This window comes from Cricetulus griseus, chromosome 2 (genome assembly GCF_003668045.3).
Source record: "Cricetulus griseus strain 17A/GY chromosome 2, alternate assembly CriGri-PICRH-1.0, whole genome shotgun sequence".
NCBI lineage: Eukaryota > Metazoa > Chordata > Mammalia > Rodentia > Cricetidae > Cricetulus > Cricetulus griseus.
This window is the reverse complement of record NC_048595.1, coordinates 215118680-215131297: the sequence shown is the minus strand read 5'-3', so window position 1 is coordinate 215131297 and position 12618 is coordinate 215118680. Positions and strand designations below refer to the sequence as shown.

Here is a 12618-nt window from a genome sequence, read left to right as displayed (position 1 = left end):
TACAAAGTTTTGGAAGTTTTATATTTTTTAAATACTCAAAATATTCTGACACATAATACAGAAAAAAACAAAATAATTGAAAAATGTATGCTTTTACACCACCATGTTCCTTGGTTACATTATTTTCTTGGGGTTATAGGGATTTGGGTTTCTTTCTTCATTTCTTAAGAGTGATGTGTGATTTTTCTGAGTGTGCCTGCCTTTTGTCTGACCCTTGGATGGACTTCTGTCTGTCAGCCCCTGTGGGCACATGGGTAGAATTTCTGTCTATAGAATTTGGTTATTGATGCTCCTCTGCTGGCCTGACCCCTACCGAGGTGAGTGTAACCTCTAGTCCTGTCCTATTCCTATCCAACTTCCCATTCACCCCGCATCTCACTGAGCCTGTGCCTGCTTAGAGTGGACCTGCCCAGGCAGGGAGGAGCTAACTGAATCTGGAAACGCCTTACTCTTCCTTCCCCTTTCTGCCACATGCCTGACCCTTACTGAGTGAGGAAGCTACCAGGAGAGGCAAGACCAACCAGAGCTGCAGACATTGAAGTCTTGGCACATACACACACTACCAGGTGACAAGAGGAGATAGAGAGACCCCACCTGCACCCACTGGAAGGAGACATGGGAAGAAGACTGAATAAGAACACACTCAACAACAGAAAGACCAATATGACACCAGCAGAATCTAGGGACTCCACACCAGCAAGATCTGAAAAGCCCAACACAGAGGATGAAGAAGAGATGAACCTCAAAAATTATCTTAGGAAGATGATACAGACATTTAAAGAGGAAACAAGAAAATCCCTTAAAGAAATAGAAGAAAAAACAAGCAAAAAATTACATGAAATGGAGGAAAAGACAAACCAAAAAATTCAAGAAATAAACAAATCTCTTAAAGAATCTAAAGAAAGCCAAGAAAAAAAAAACAAGCAAACAAGTGAAGGAAACAATTCAAACAGATCACAGTTTAAAAGCAGAATTAGAAATAATAAAGAAAACACAGAATGAGGGGATGCTGGAAATAGAAAGCCTGGATAAACAATCAGGAACTAAGGATGTGAGTATAACCAATAGAATTCAAGAGATGGAAGAGAGAAATTTCAGTTGGTCAAGACTCTCTAGAGGATATACAGTCATCTACCAAAGAAAATCTCAAGTCCAACAAATCCCTAACACAAAATATCCAGGAAATATGGAACACTGTGAAAAGGCCAAACATAAGAATAATAGGTGTAGAAGAAGGTGAAGAAATACAGATCAAAGGTACAGAAAACATATTCAACAAAATCATAGAAGAAAACTTCCCCAACCTACAGAAGGATATGCCTATGGAAGTACAAGAAGCTTACAGAACACCAAACAGACTAGACCACAAAAAGAAGTCCCCTCGGCACATAATAATCTAAACACCAAACTTACAGTATAAAAAGAAAATATTAAGAGTAGCAAAGGAAAAAGGTATATATAACGTATAAAGGCAGACCTATCAGAATCACACCCAATTTCTTAATGGAAACTTTGAAAGCCAGAAGGTCCTGAATAGATATCCTACAGACATTAAGGGAGCATAGATGCCAACACAGACTACTGCACCCAGCAAAACTTTCAATCACTATAGATGGAGAAAACAAGATATTCCAGGACAAAACTAGACTAAAACAATACATATCCACAAATCCAGCACTACAGAAGTCTGGAAGGAAAACTCCAACCCAACGAAGATAACTATGCTCACAAAACATAGGCAATAGATAATCCAATTTTACCAAACACAAAAAGAACAGGAGGGCTAAATCCACACACAATGACACCACCAACAAGAAATCACAAACAAACAAGAAACAATAATCAATGGACATTAATATCCCTCAATATCAATGGTCTTAACCTGCCTATAAAAAGATACAGGCTAGCCGAATGGATACAAAGAAAGAATCCATCCTTCTGCTGTATACAAGAAACACACCTCAACTTTAAAGACAGGCATTACTTCAGAGTAAAGGGTTGGGAAAAGATTTTCCAATCAAATGGGCCCAAGAAACAAGCTGGTGTAGCAATCCTAATATCAAACTAATTAGACTTCAATCAAAAGAGATGAAGAAGGGCATTTCATATTCATCACAGGAAACGTCCATCAAGATGAAGTCTCAATCCTGAACATCCATACCCCAAATATGGAGGCACCCACATTTGTAAAAGAAACATTTCTAAAGCTCAAACCACATATAAAACCACACACACTTATAGTAGGAGTTTTCAACGCCCCGCTTTCACCACTAGACAGGAACACCAGGCAGAAAATCAACAAAGAAACAAAGGATCTAACAGAAGTTATGGCTCAAATGGTTTTAATAGATATCTGTAGAACATTCCTTCCAAACACAAAAGAATATATCTTCTTCTCAGCACCACATGGGACCTTCTCTAAAATTGACCATATAGTTGGCAACAAAGCAAACCTCCACAGATATAAAAGAATTGAAATAACCCCATTTTTCTTATCAGATCATCATGCTTTCAAGTTAGAATTCAACAGCAATACAAATTACAGAAAACCTACAAACTCATGGAAATAGAATAAAACCCAATTGCACCATACTTGGGTTGAGGAAGAAATAAAGAAGAAATTAAAATGTCCTAGAATTTAATAAGAAGGTAGACACAACGTACGCAAACTTATGGGACACTCTGAAAGCAGTGTTAAGAGGAAAGTTCATAGCACTAAGTGCCCACATGAAGAAACTGGTGAATAGTCACTCAAGAGAATTGACAGTACAACTGAAAGCTTTAAAGCAAAAAAGAAGCAAACTCACCAAGGAGGAGTAGACACCAGAAAATAATCAAACTGAGGGCTGAAATCAATGAAGTAGAAACTAGGAAAACATTACAAAGAATCAATGAAAGAAAGAGTTGGTTCTTTGAGAAGTTCAACAAGATAGAAAAACCTCTATCCAAACTAACCAATAGGCAGAAAGAGAGCACGATAATTAACAAAATCAGAAACTAAAATGGGGATATAACAACAGACACTGAGGAAATCCAGAGAATCATCAGGTCATACTTTGAAAACTTGTACTCTACATAATTCGAAAACCTAAAGGAAATGGAAATTTTCTGGATATATATCACTTACCAAAATTAAACCAAGAACAGATAAGCAGTTAAAAATCGATCTATAACCCCTAATGAAACAGAAGCAGTCATCAAAAGCCTCTCAACCAAAAAAAGCCCAGGGCCAGATAGCTTCATTGCAGAATTCTACCAGAAATCAGTATGCCTCAAATTGTTCCACACAATAGCAGCAGAAGGGACATTGCCAAACACTTTTTAAAAGGCTACAGTCACTTTGATACCCAAGCCACACAAAGATACAACTTAAAAAGGGAACTACAGACTGATATCCCTCATGAACATTGATGGAAAAATACTCAGCAAAATACTGGCAAATCGAATATAATTACACATCAGAAAAATCATCCACTATGATCAAGTAGGCTTCATCCCAGGGATGCAAGGATGGTTCAACGTATAAAAATCCATCAATGTAATCCACCATATAAACAAACTGAAAAAGAAAAACCACATGATCATCTTACTAGATGCTGAAAAAGCTTTTGACAAAATCCAACATCCCTTCATGATAAAGATCTTGGAGAGAACAGGAATAATAAGAACTTATCTAAACATGATAAAAAGCAATATACACCAAAGCAACAGCCAACATCAAAATAAATGGAGAGAAACTCAAAGCAATTCCTCTAAAATCAGGAACAAGAAAAGGCTGTCCACTCCATATATCTTCAATATTGTCCTTGAATTTCTAGCTAGAGCAATAAGACAAGAAAAGGAGATCAAAGTGAGATAAATTGGAAAGGAAGAAGTCAAACTTTCACTAATTGCAGATGACATGATAGTCTACATTAGCAACCTGAAAAACTCGACAAGGGAACTCCTACAGTTGATAAACACCTTCAGCAAGGTAGCAGGATACAAAATTAACTAAAAAAAAATCAGTAGCCCTACTATATACAGATGATAAATCCAATGAGAAAGAAATCAGGGAAACATCATCTTTCACAATATCCACAAGCAACATAAAATATCTTGGGGTAACACTAACCAAAAAAGTGAAAGACCTGTACATAAAGAACTTTGAGACTTTAAAGAAAGAAATCAAAGAAGATACCCGAAAATGGAAAGAGCTCCCATGCTCTTGGATAGGTAGAATTAAGATAGTAAAAATGGCAATCCTGTCAAAAGGAATCTACAGATTCAATGCAATCCCCTTCAAAATCCCAACACAGTTTTTCACAGACATTGAAAGAACAATACTCAACTTTATATGGAAAAATAAAAAAACCCAGGATAGCCAAAACAACTCTTTACAATAAAGGATCTTCTGGAGGCATCACCATCCCTGACTTCAAGCTCTATTATAGAGCCATAGTTTTGAAAACAGCTTGGTATTGGCACAAAAATAGACAGATAGATCAACGGAATTGAATTGAAAACATTGATATTAACCCACACACCTATGAATGCCTTATTCTTGACAAAGATGCTTAATCTATACAATGGAAAAAAAGAGCATCTTCAACAAATGGTGCTGGCACAACTGGATTCGGACATGCAGAAGATTGCATGCACAATTGCATGCAGAAGATTGTCACCATGCACAAAACTTAAGTGCAAATGGATCAAAGATCTCAACATAAATCCAGCCACACTGAATCTTCTAGAAGAGAAAGTGGGAGATACCCTTAAACAAATTGGCACAGGAGACTGCTTCCTGAACATTATACCAGTAGCACAGACATTGAGATCTTCAATTAAATGGGACCTCCTGAAACTGAGAAGCTTCTGTAATGCAAAGGGCACAGTCAGTAAGACAAATCGACAGCCCACAGAATGGGAAAAGATCTTCACCAACCCTACATCTGACAGAGGACTGATTTCCAAAATATACAATGAAATCAAAAAGCTAGCTACCAGAACACCAAACAATGAAATTAAAAAGTGGGGTGCAGAACTAAATAGATAATTCTTAACAGAGGAATCTGAAATGGCTGAAAGACACTTAAGAAAGTGCTCAAAATCCTTGGTCATCAGAGAAATGCAACTCAAAACAACTCTGAGATACCATCTTACACCTGTCAGAATGGCTAAAATCAAAAACACCAATGACAATCTATGCTGGAGAGGATGTGGAGAAAAAGGAACACTCCTCCATTGCTGTTGGGCGTGTGAACTTGTAAGACCACTTTGGAAATCAGTATGGCAGTTGCTCAGAAAAAATGTGGATCAGTCTACTCAAGATCCAGCAGTTCCTCTCTTGGGCATATACCCAAATAGTGCATGTTCATACAACAAGGACATATGTTCAGCCATGTTCATAGTAGCATTGTTTGTAATAGCCAGAACCTGGAAGCAACCTAGATCCCCCTCAACTGAAGAATGGATAGAGAAAATGTGGTACATTTATATAATGGAGTACTTCTCAGCAGAAAAAACAAAACAAAACAAAACAATGGAATCTTGAAATTCACATGCAAATGGATGGAACTAGAAGAAACCATCCAGAGTGAGGTAACCCAGTCACAAAAAGACAAACATGGTATGTAATCACTCATACGAATTTTAGACATAGAGCAACGGATTACCAGCCTACAATCCTCTTCACCAAAAAAACTTGGAAATACGAAGGATTCTAAGGGAAAAATTCATGGACCCTTAAAATGGGAAATGGCAGGATCTTTTGAGCTAATTGGAAGCATGAGGGTAGGAGAGAGGGAGCTGCCAGAATGAGAGGAAGAGAAGAGGGGAGAGGAGGAAATGGAGGAGCAGAAATGTTGAGTTGGGGGAAGAATAGAGGAGAGCAGGATTAGAGATACCATATCAGAGGGAGTCATTATAGGTCTCAGGAGAGATCTGTCACTAGGGAGATTTCCAGAGATCTACATGGATGACACAAACTGACAATCTAGGTAATGGTGGAGAGGCTAGCCTAAATGCCCTTTCCCTACGATGAGACTGATGACTACCTTTTATGTCATCCTATAGCCTTCATACAGGGGCTGATAGAAGCAGAGGCAGGCACCCACAGATATACACTGAACTGAATTCTGGAACCTAGTATTTTGAGACCCATAAAGAGATTTACTACAACTATTAAACTACTAGTTATAAAAATAACTAGTGTAAAGTAATTAAAGCATTCATTTGTGAATTGCACTGTCCCATCAAGCTTTGGTTTGTTGTTAGAAATCATGCATGGTATGAGAATATGCAGGAACAGGATATGCAATTCATTAGAAATTTGCCTGTACAAATATTCCGTATTTATACAGTAAAGATTTATGAAGGCCAACAGACATATTTCTCATGGAGACCTGATCCTGAATTACGAACACTGTGTCATATGTGTTCTTAAGGAAGTCAGAATGATGAGTTGAGATCCATCTCAAATGCCCTTGTCCTAATTCTGGTGCAATTATTCAAAATATTATGAAGTTGTATCTTGTAAACCTATCTAAGATCAAATAGAAATATATATTCTGAGGACAAAGTTTGTGAATATTTTCATTTGGTGTAGTCACTTTTTAAATGATAGATGTCATACTTTTTGATACCTAAACATTCATTAGAGTCTCTCGGTTGGTTGGGTTGAAATCCTGAAATTTGTTGTTTGTTTGTCAAGATAAGGATCATTTTGAGTTTTTTTTTGATTGTTTATTTGCTTGTCTCATTCACTAAACATAAAAGAATTTTAATAATTGTCTTTAAAGTTACATGATTGTGTGTATGTGTGCATTGATTCACATGCATGTTTGTTTGGGTCAGAGGACAGCCTTGGTATGAAACTTGGTGGGTTGAATGTTGGCTTGCAATATCAAGTAATTCATTCATTTATTTTCTCATTCAGTTATTTACTCAAGACTTTTTATTTAGTTACTCAGACTTGATAGTATGCCTCAAGGATTTTGTAGTATTTTAGAAATTTTTTGTTAACAAATTATACAAATACAAAATTACACTATAGTATTCCAGATATTTGGTACTTTTGATTTACATATATATCAAATTAATCCAAAAGAATATTTCTCAATACTGTACTTATTGTCATTTATTTGGTTCTTGTTATTGAGACTGATTGAAATGATAAGCATTGGAAGTACATCTGGATAAAGAAAAGACTCATGAATGCCTGCTACTGGTTTCCTTGATTTAATACATAAACATTTAGCATGATATGATATCTAAAATCACTGTTAATCTTTGATGATCAGGTGGTCTGATAATTTTCCCAGTATTCTATTATGAAATTAAATATATTAATAAGGGGGTGAACAGTAGCTATGTTTTAAGTTCCATGACTGCTGAGACTATTAACTTGTTTAGCCCAAAGATAGCTTCTCAGAATAACTAATGTAAGTATGTGCATGATAAACGGATCTATAGTCAAATGAATGGGTAGACAGGTGAAAATGAGTAAATAGATGGCTAAATGGATGGATGCATAAATTGATAAATGAATGGGTAAATGAATAAATGGATAGATAGATGAGGAAAGAAAGAATTAATGAAAGTTTGAGCAAATGAGTGATTCGATGAATGAATGAATGGTAGACAAAGAAGAATTAACAATTTATTTTGGAGTTGCATATACTTTCCATATTGCCACAGATTTTATTTGCCAACTGCTATATGACAACCTTTTTGATTTTACAATAGTCTATTATACTGAAAGAAATTTGATTCTACTATTTTATACTGTGCAATAAGCAAATGACACTATTCAGTACACAAGGAAAATGCACAGTAAGATTCTACACTGAGGACTTTTATGGTATATGTACAGTGCCTGGTGTAGCTGTCTATATTTACCTGCTGGTCTTTGGAGCTTTGGGGATTTCAAAACTGTTGAAGTTATATGTAGGATTTATTGGGGGACAATTACATGCTAAGCCTCTTATGCTCAAAATATTTCTGCAGAAAAATGCTTCCCTCCTCCAACCATTGGAATTCCGTAAAAAGAAGACAAAACCAAGACTCCAAATTATCTAAACAGTATTTGTTTCATTTCCCCCTGAGTTTTCCTAACTCTTAAAACATTAGCTTTCATATTGGAATTTGTCTTCATTTTTAATTTAGTTTTATCCCTATTTCCCTTTTTTCATTGCTTTCCCAGGGGGTAAGTGGGGTATAGGGCATTCCAACAGAATTGGGCACTTTCTGGACCAAACTGTGAGGCACATTTTGTTTCTCCTTGTTATAGTTATATAGCTGGAAATAAGCTGAACATGAGTGTTAATTCATGAATTCCACACACAATAAATGATAAAGGACACTGCCCAACATGCTAAAATTTTGCCATGTCCCATGGAGCCTCCGACTCCATCAGCCACCCCCTGGTCAAGTTCAGTCCACACCAGCCAGAAGAACAGGTAGGCAAACACAGGCAAGAATTCCTTGCCGTATCTGAGACAAAGCCAGATGAGAGAAGTCCAGGTAGGCCACCTTCCTACAGACTCTTTAGATACTCCTCCTTGCCCTGTCACAGCCCCCAACTCTGACACAGAACATTTGCTCAACTACAGGCCACACTAGCCACTAGAATTTCACTTAGGTAGCTCACCTGTGGGCCACCCCTACTCTCTGTGTGCCCCCCACAATATCCCCAATTCTCCTCTCCTCCTCATCATCTACTCTCATCCCTCAACTCTGGAGGAGATGTCCTGCTGGATTAGAGGCCACACTGGTTCCAAGAATTCCAGTGTCCCAGCCCCAAACTTGGGTGGACACCTCTCTGCTTGACAAGAGATCACACAGTCCAGAAGACCAGTAAGAAAACAGAAACAAGGAACCAAAGAACAAAACACCCATCCATAAAAGACAAATTTAGAAATCAGCACCTAGACCCATAATCACCCCAAATCCAGATGCCTAAACGCCAACTTAAGAACACAGAATGCAACAGCCATGGCAATGTGTCACTACCAATGCTCAGCTATCCTACTACAGCAAGTCCTGAATATTCCAATATAGCTGAAGCACAAGAAAAAGACCTATGTTAATACCAACTTTCTGAAGATAATAGAGGTATTTAAAAGAAAGTAAATAAATACCTAAAAGAAAGCCAAGTAAATCAACAAAAGACAAACAGTTGGAGGAAATGAATAAAACCATTTAAGACCTGAAAATGGAAATAGAAACAATGAAAAAAAGCATAAATTGAGGGAATTCTGGAAATAAATGGTTAGTGAACAGGAACTAGAGAGACAGGCTTCAGCAGCAGAATACAAGAGATGGAAGAGAGACCCTCAGGCACTGAAGATATGATAGAAGAAGTGGATACATTAGTCAAAGAAAATGTTAAATCTAAAAAGTTCCTGACACAAAACATCCAGGAAATCTGGCACACTATGTAAAGGCCAAACCTAAGAATATTAGGAAGAGAAGAAATAGAACAGTCCCAGCTCAAAGGCCCAACCAAATCATAGAAGAAAGAAGAATATTAGGAAGAGAAGAAATAGAAGAGTCCCAGCTCAAAGGCCCAACCAACCAAATCATAGAAGAAAGTTTTCCTAACCTAAAGAAGGAAATGCATATAAAGGTACAAGAAGCATACAGAACACCAAATAGATTGGACTTAAAAAGAATGTCCCTTTGCTAAATAATAATCAAAACAATAGACATGCAGAACAATGAAAGAATGTTAAAAGCTGCAAGGGAAAAATGTGAGTACATACAAAGTCAGACCTATTAGAATTACACCACACTTTGCTATGGAAATTTTAAAAACCAGAAGGGCCTGGACAGATGCCCTTCAAACTCTAAGAGACCACAGAGGCCAACCCAGACTATTATACCCAGAAAAACTTCCATTCACCACATATGGAGAAAACAAGGTATTCCAAGATAAATTCAAATTAACAAAACCAGAAACAAAAAGGGGGATGTAACAACAAACAATGAGGAAATCTGAAGAATCATTACATCATATTTTAAAAACCTGGGCTTCACAAAATTAGAAAAAAAATCTAAAAGAAATTGATACTTTTCTCAATAGACACACCTTACCAAATTTAACTCAAGATCAAATAAACAATTTAAAAAGACCTATAACCTCCAAGATAATTGAAGTCATTCAAACCCCCCCCCACCCAAAGCACAGGACCAGAAAGTTTTAGTTCATAATTCTAACAGACTTTCAAAGAAGTGTTAATGTCAATAGTCCTCAAATTATTCCACAAAATAGAAACAGAAGAACATTGCCAAATTCATTTTATGAGATCACAATCACCCTGATTGATACTCAAACCCTGATACTCAATTACAGACCAATTGTCCTTATGTCCATAGATGCAAAAATAATGAAATACTCAAAATATGATTCTAAGAACACATTGAAAAGATCATCCACCATTATTCTAGAGATGCAGAGATGATACAACATAGGGAAATTCATCAATGTAATTCATTATATAAACAAACTGAAAAAAACTGAAAAATATGATCATCTTATGAGATGCCAAAAAAATTCCTTGACAAAATCTAGCACCCCTTCATGACAAAAGTCTTGGAGAGATTAGGGACACAAGGGGTATAACTAAACACAATAAAAATAATTTACAGCAAGCTTATAGCCACTATCAAATGAATGGAGAGAAATTCAAAGCAATTCCACTAAAATCATAAACAAGAAAAAGCTGTTCACTGGTTCCCTATCTATTCATTATAGTACTTGAAGCTCTAGCTAGAACAATAAGACAACTGAAGGAGATCGATTGGATAGGAAGAATACCACAAATAGAAAAGGAAGAAGACAATGTATTATTTGTAGATCATATGATAGTATACATTAGCAACCCCCAGAAACTCTGTCAGAAAGTGCCTACAGCTGATAAACACCTTCAGTGAAGTGACTGGATACAAGATTATCTTAAAAAAACATATTGAGAAAAAAACCAGGGGGAAAATACCCTTCACAATAGAAGCAAATAATGTAAAGTATCTTGGTATAACTCTATCCACGCAAAGGAAAGACCTGTAAGACAGAAACTTCAAGATTTTCAATAAAGAAACAGAAGATAGAAAGATCTCCCATTCTTAGGGATCAGTAGGATTAACATAGTCAAACAATCCATCCCAACCAAAGCAGTCTACAGATTCAACTTAGTACCCCCCCCCCGAATTCTAACACAATTCTTTACAGACCTTGAAATGGCCATACTCTTCTTCATCTGGAAAAACAAAACTTCAGGATAGTTAAAACAGTCCTAAACAATAAAAGCTCTCCTGGATGTATCACAGGGGATTTCGGGTTGTACCACAGAGATATGGTAATAAAATGACATCTGTATTGGCATACAAACAGGCAGATTGTACAATTGAATCAAATAAAAGACCCAGAAGTAAATCCACATACCTATAGAGACCTGAATTTTGATAGAGTAGCCAGGATAACACAATAGATAAAGAATTTTCCACAAATGGTGTTGGTGTAACTGGAGGTCTGCATGTAGAAGACTGCAAGTAGATCAGTATTTACATTCCTATACAAAACTCAAGTCCAGATGGATCAAATACCTCAACATAAAGCCAGATACAGTGAACCTGATAGAAGAGAAAGTGGGGAATATCTTTGAACATATTGGCGCAGGATCAACATCGTGACTAGAACAGCAATAGCACAGGCACTAAGACCGTCAAGAAATGGGACCTCATGCAACTGTAAAGTGGCTGCAAGGCAAAGGACACCCTCAGTAGGACAAAATAGTAGCCTACAGAATGGGAAAAGTTTTTTTACCAATATCACATCAGATAGATGGCTAATATCCAAAATATATAAAGAAGTAACGAAACTAAACATCAACAAATCAAATGATCTAGTTTAAAAATGGTGTTCATGTCTAAACAGAAAAAAAATCGATAGAGTAATCTCAAGTGGATAAGAAACACTTAAAGAAATCTTCAACATCCTTAGCCATTAGGGACATGTAAATTAAAACTATGTTGAGATTCCATCTTACACCTGTCAGAATGGCTAAAATCAATAACACAAGTGACAGCTCATATTGCCAAGGATGTGAAGCAAGGGGAACACTCCTCTATTGCTGGTGGGAGTGCAAACTTGTTCAGACAATTTGGAAATCAATATGGTTGTTCCTCATAAAATTGGGAATTGATCCACTTGAAGGCCCAGCTATACCATTCTTGGGCATATACCCAAAGGACTCTTCATCTTACCACAATGTCATTTGCTTAACAATGTTCATAGAGGATTTATTCACAATAGCCAGAAACTGGAAACAACTTAGATTTCCTCAGTCATCACAAAAAATATGGTATATTTACACTATTGCGTGTCACTCAGATGTTAAAAGAGTAACAATGAAATTTGAAGGTTACTGGATGGAACTAGAAAAAAATTCATCCTGAGTGAGGTAACACAGATACAGAAAGACAAACAGGGTATTATATTCTTACCTATAAGTAGATATTAGCTGTTAAGTAAAGGATAGCCACCCCACAACCCACAGATCCAGAGAGGCCAGGTAACATGGAGTGCTTAATGAGGGGGCATGCCTCTCACTGGGAAGGGGAAATAGAATATTTCCAGGT

General features: G+C 36.7%; 1 protein-coding gene across 1 annotated transcript in view; it reads right to left on the bottom strand.

Moving 5' to 3' along the window:
• Window positions 1-12618, bottom strand: part of Ccdc178 (coiled-coil domain containing 178) — a 345282-nt gene that overhangs the window by 114626 nt on the left and 218038 nt on the right. The window lies entirely within an intron of this gene.